The sequence below is a fragment of the Callorhinchus milii genome, unplaced genomic scaffold (assembly GCF_018977255.1).
Source record: "Callorhinchus milii isolate IMCB2004 unplaced genomic scaffold, IMCB_Cmil_1.0 Scaffold20, whole genome shotgun sequence".
Lineage (NCBI taxonomy): Eukaryota > Metazoa > Chordata > Chondrichthyes > Chimaeriformes > Callorhinchidae > Callorhinchus > Callorhinchus milii.
In genome coordinates, this window is record NW_024704761.1 from 10,985,671 (window position 1) to 10,991,670 (window position 6,000).

Consider the following 6,000-nt stretch of genomic DNA (forward strand, 5'->3'; position numbering starts at 1 on the left):
AAGTCATTTAAACCAATTTCATTTCACAGTAAGTGCTTTGCTAGCCGATGGGCTAACAGCGCTGGGTTCCATTTTATTTGCAGATTCCCAGGGCCTGTTTTATTGTTTGCATGATGACAATCAGTTACTGGTTTGTTGGAGTCACTGCCCGTGAAATGCTCTGCGTGTGCACCCTTGCCAAACATTCCCCGCGCTCCGATCGGAGGGAAACATAACGGAACGCTTTTATTTTTTATTGAGACAAATCTACCTCGTACAGCACTCGGGAAAGACATTGCCTGTAATAGGAAAGCAGATATTGTATCGAATCAGACCATTCTGCCATCAATTGGCTGTTTTATTATTCATAAGACATCAGTTTCATCAGCTCCCGTGAAATCGTGTAACTTTATGACAGCGTTGTCAATTCATCCTTCGCACGGTAACAAGGATGTGTGTATGTGTGTGTGTGTGCGCGCGTGAGTTTGTGTGTGTGTGTGTATGTGTAGGCGCATATGATGGAGATATTATAATGGCTGGTAATGTCATTTATTTTAATGGCAAAGATTATAGCTCAGCGATGGGACTATTGAGCTTTTGTAAATATTAACATGAACTCTGTAGGGAAATAACACATAAAGTCAAAATAAGAAAAACAGGGCAGACACTCAAGACTTGAGAGGCAACTCATGTTTCAATTCCAATATGTCCAAAGCCGCCCCCGATACTCTCTGGAAAGAAATGGGGTGACGTTTGCGTGTCTTCAAGAATTTAATTAACACTAATAACAAATTAGCTTGGTTTTCCATCACTGTTCACCATTAATAATAATAATCCTTGCATTTGATACAGCGCCTTATTACATCTTCAAGACATCTCAAAATGCTTCACAGGATATATTGTAAAGTGTAATGACTGTCTGTTGTTGGGCAAAACGTGGCAGCCAATTGATTATTCTAATCAAAGTCCATGGTGAGCAGGTTAGAAGCTTAAAAAACAGATGAACCAAAAGGCCATCTTCAGCCAAACTAACCTTGTGAGTCAATGCTTTGATTGAAATATCAATTATTGGTGTGTCTCAGTGTAAATAGATACTCAACATTGATTAACTCTGTCAAAATGCAACACTTCCAACAGTGTCCAGAGTAAATGGCTCAGGAAGAGACGACTGGCGATATTGTTTCTTCCTGGAGCAACGGATCCAATCCTGGAAGGACTACCTTATTTGTGTGGGTTTTTATTAAATTTTAGTCAGGAACAACGCGGGAAATCAGAAGCAGATTTGATTAAGGCAACAGAGGATGGCCATTCAGCCCGTCAAGTGCTTTGAGATGTGATAAATGTGCTATATTAAATTCAAAGATTATTATATCGTGTCTGTGCCATGACATCTATTCTAATCCACATAACCGCTCTCTCCATGGACCACTTTTGTACCCTGTATTCCTCCAACATTTATCTAATTCCCCTTTAAGATTTTTTTTAATGGAGTCTAATCATGTCAAAATGCCTCAAGGTGCTTTTACAATAATTATTTTCAATTGCAAAAGCAATTGCGGGGAAGGTGGGGGGAGTGACTTTCCATTTGCTTCCTTTGCTGAATGAATTTAATAATAATAATCCTTGCATTTGATATCGCGTCTTAGCACGTCTTCAAGACATCTCAAAAAGCTTCACAGAATATACTGTAAAGTGAATTGACTCTATATCTTGTGCGCGAAACGCTTATTTGGAAGCTTATTTGCAGATGGAATCGGTTATATTTCAGTACGTGATAAAGAAAGTGATAACACGTGACTGCATTGGTGCAGGCAGAGGTGTAACTCACAACTGTGCGGTTCGACTGAGTACTAATGCATATCAGCCCATCGTTGCAGTTGGAGTGGTAACATATGACTGCATTGTTGCAGATGAACCACAGACTGGTCCAATACGTCTCCCATGTGTAGCAATACCCACAAGGCTTTCAGCTCTCTCGGAAGGTTACAGACAGCTGTTGGTTGCATTTCTCATTACCCCGGCACACGTCTGTGACTTGAAACTGGTTGCAAATTAAAATCTGAAATGAGAAGTTATGCAATGATTGGAAAACGATTTCCACTAAATTCCCAGAAGATATTTGGTGATGTTTAACATAATTGGAACTTTATCCCACATTAAATTCCACTAACAAATTCGCTCTTTACATAAACAGAATCCTAATTGACCCAACATGTGGGAACATAATCCTTAACAACATCCAGCACCTCGTCTCTGGATTACCAATTATTATTGACGTCATTCGAGGTTTAACATTTTCACTCGCTTGGATTTAAAGGTAAATGAACATGGCAAGAGCTCTTTATTATCCTTGAATGAAGTCTTTCCTCTATGCCCCCTTGTTCCACATTAGACAGAACTGCTGTAGTTTATGGGGTAAAGATATGATGCGATGATCATCACTGGGAACAATTTCAAGCCCCACGTCATCTCAATTGATGGCATGGTTATAGTTTTTTTAAAAAGCGAGTGCAAAATTAGCCACAATAATAAATTGCACGTGATATAGATTGAGGATATCAGGAGAACGGTCCAAAACAGTTCACAGACAATACTATGAAGTGATTTGACTGTATTTTGTAGGTGAAACAGCAGCAAAGGTCAACAGATCATTGACCTGATACACTAACTCACTTTCCTCTCTCCATAGATGCTGCCTGACCTGCTGACTGTTCCCAGTGACTTCTATGTTTTTTTCAGATTTCCAGATTTTGTAGTTTTTGCCTTTTGTTCAGAATTTTTCATCTGTACCTGTGTTTTTTCTCCACCTGATCCCCATCCAGTCTAACACCAGTCTCCTGCCCATCTACACACCCTTTATATTCCTTCTCTTCCACAAATCTATTCAATTCCCATTTGAAAATCTATCAACTATCATCTCTGCTGCAGTAATAATAATAATAATCCTTGCATTTGATATAGCGCTTTTCACGTCGGGAGGACGTCCCAAAGCGCTTCACAGAACACACTGTAAAGTGAATTGACTGTATATTTGTGGGCGAACGCGGCAGCCAATTGCGCACAGCAATGTCCCACAAACAATCGTAGATTGAAGATGACCAATTTATTATTGTTTTGTTTTTTTGGAGGGATTATTATTATTATTATTATCTGGCGAAAGGATACGTAAGATAATAATAAATAATCCTAGCGCCTTATCACGTCATTGAGGCTTCACAAAGCACTTCACACGATACACTGTAAAGAGTAGTGACTGTATTTTGTGAGCGCAAAGCGTCAGACAATTGCACACAGCAGTGTCCCCCAAACAGTCGTGGATTGAGTGACCAAATTACTGTATTGAATTTTTTTACTCTTTTGGAGGATTATTACCCCCAGAAAAGCCATCCGCCAATCGACTAATAACCAGGTTCCCAATCACTGCTAGGCAAACAGAGGCGGGTGGTGGAGTAAGGAAACTTGCCCAACGCTTCGCCCTGACAATTCAAGATAATTCAATGTTCAACGTGGGAAAAGTAACAAAACTGTAGCCAAGAAAGAGAGAATAAAGTGCACACTTCAAGGAGCAGATGAGGGACAGAAGATACCAGTTTTTAAAAAGTTTCCCAAAGGGTAGTGAACACGACTGAAAGATACCATCACGCAAAGAAGTGACCATGAGAGACAAACTCTGCATAACCCTAGATAGTCAACTGAGCTGGAAGCAAGCGTAAAGTAACGAGCAGCGTTGCCAGCCAGCCCAGGTCGTGGCTGAGGAGAAAAGAATCAGATAAGGAAGAAAACTGTTTGCCTACAAAAGCAGCCTCCACACTCAACAGCAATTACCTGTGACGTGCTCTGTGGTATTGACGTGTTAGGCATCGTATCAAAAGGCGAGCGTTATTATCAGTCTTGATAAACAGAGAGGGTTCGCCCTCAGTCAGTCACTCTTTGTGTAGTTTGGGCACACCTTAAATCCAGATTACAGCAGCTCCACATCCACCGTCGTGTTTTAACATCACCTGAACAGGTAAACAGTCACAGTCACACAGTTACACACACGTCTGCCTGTTGAGATGATGTTAAAAGATCCATTCCTTGGCCTAGGTAACAACAAATGATCCAGCAGATGAAGTAGTTGTTTGATCTATGGCTGTGAGAAAGACCAGGGAAGCTGCTTTCTTTGCCTATAATCGCACCTGACAGCAATTGCCTGTAAAGTGCTTTCAGACGTTCAATATTATATGTGCCATACTGAATGCAAGAATTATCACAGCTCTCAGGCAAAGCACAATTTGCTTGGGGGCAGGGAAGAGGATAAATAGCACCATAACAGTGCTGCTCTCCTGAAACCTGGGACAATATAAACTAGTTGCTAGTCTGCCTTGTTGGCATTTGCAGATCATAAACCATATTAGTTGCAGAGAATAACTTTCATGTTGGGATGAGGTCCAAGGGATTGGACAGTCAGGGATTTGGACCCGAGCTGGGGGCTGAGATCAGGAGGGGTAGAGGGCAGGGAGTGATGGAGGCTAGGAGGGTGACCGCAGGTGCAATCGAAGAGAAGGGTTTTGAGATGAGTTTTGAAGGAAGCAATGGAGTGGGTGAGGTGAAGGGACCATGGGATGGTGTTCCAAAGGGTGGGGGCTGAAGGCCCAACCGCCAATGGTAGAGCAGGCAAGCTGGGGGACATGCAGCAAGCTAGAGACTGCTGAGCAGAGGGAGCAGACGGTCTGTATGGCAAACACTCCCATTTAGTCAGTCACTGCCATTAATGCGAGTGGCTTTAGGGCAAAGAGGGAATGGGTTAAACTTTCAGCAAATATTCCTTTTAAATTAACAGCTAGGCTTGTGCTACAGAGAAGTAGCAATAAAGAGCTCGCACAAAGTGGGACGAGAGAGTAATGCCAGTCATCTTCCAGGCACTTTCTGCACATAACTCATTGAGTTTGGATAAATGTAGGCATGCAATACAGCAATGCCATTAGATCACTAAAGATAGTGCTTGAAAAGCAGCCTCCTTTAAATAAATAATCAGGACCGCACAAGTTAGTCCCTGCACTAAAGACATTCTTCATTTATTTACAATGCAAATTTCCTAGTTATTACAGATTTATGGCACATATCAAATGCTGGATTTATTCCTCTCTGCTTTTTTTAAAATTCTATAGATATGTTGAGAATGCGGTCGATAAACACTGTCCATATTAATACCAAGATTATCAAGCACATGAGTTAAAATGCTAATCTGCCCACACATCATCAGTGTCAGTGTTTGATGTTTCAGGATTAAATTCAATCTTTAATGACGTCCTCCAACATGATCCTCTTAAAGAATTTTATATGGTGACAAATGAATATTGTGCCATGACATGCTTTGCAATTTCTGTTTGCAAATAGGGAGGAAAAAGTTTTGTAAGTGGGATTATCCAGCTTCTTAAATGAATCCAAGACCCTGGCCTCAATCACCCATTACTTTACTAGAAACTCTTTACTGGTATTGTGGAAGGATGAGATCAAATGGTGGTATCCTGTAGCATATTTGTTAAAGCATTCGACTCGCAAGCGAGAGGACCCAGATTCGATTCCTAGGCAGAGCAAAGGCTTAAGCAAGTTTCCTTACTCCACTCACCTTTGTCTACCTGGCAGGAAGTAGAAACCCGGTTGTTAGTTGATTGGCGGTTCACTTTCCGGGGATAATAATCTCTTTTAAAATAACACAATGATAATCTGCTCAGTCATTCCTTGACTGTTTGTGGGAGGCTGTTGTGCGCAGTTTGCTGCTGCGTTTCGTCCACAAAATATACAGTCAATTCACTTTACAGTACATTTTGTGAAGTGCCTTGAGACATCTCAATAACGTGATAAGGCGCTATATCAAATGCAAGGATTATTATTATTAACCCTAGTTCAGTTGTTAAATTTCCCTCTTCTTGCCCAGATGTCCATCTGCATTTGAACGGATCAGTCCAACACCATTCACTGTAACAGTTGTCCTAAAAAAAAGCTTGAATTTTACCATCCGCATTGAGAGGAACAGAA